This window comes from Penaeus monodon, chromosome 33, assembly GCF_015228065.2.
Source record: "Penaeus monodon isolate SGIC_2016 chromosome 33, NSTDA_Pmon_1, whole genome shotgun sequence".
NCBI lineage: Eukaryota > Metazoa > Arthropoda > Malacostraca > Decapoda > Penaeidae > Penaeus > Penaeus monodon.
The window spans coordinates 15,779,264-15,779,607 of NC_051418.1; the positions used below are offsets into that span (position 1 = coordinate 15,779,264).

The window sequence follows — 344 nt, forward strand, 5'->3', positions numbered from 1 at the left end:
GTAAATACTCAGAGTACAAATTTTTGTCACTGCTCAAAAATCCAACTAACACTTTACAAGATTAACACCCGAAGTCCACAAAATACCACAAGAAGGGTTTAGAGTTTTTAAGATTTACGCGAAGTTTCTTTATGGGATTTCATATCTTTGCAAGCTCCCGAGATCGGTATCGTCGCTTCAGGGGCTTTTCGCGGGTTGAAAGGAACGAGGTCGCTCGTACCGGCCGCGCGGATCTCATGGAGAATTACCCTAATTGTTTTTTCAATCGTCTTTTCTTGTTTACTGACTGCAAGTCGAGTTCAAGTTTTATAGACTACTGCTGCCCAAAACTTTGACCTGTGGAA

At 41.9% G+C, this 344-nt stretch overlaps 1 protein-coding gene across 1 annotated transcript in view; it reads right to left on the minus strand.

The window, feature by feature from the left end:
* LOC119594274 overlaps positions 1-344 on the minus strand; it is a gene marked incomplete in the record, with an annotated part of 36,109 nt that overhangs the window by 5,227 nt on the left and 30,538 nt on the right.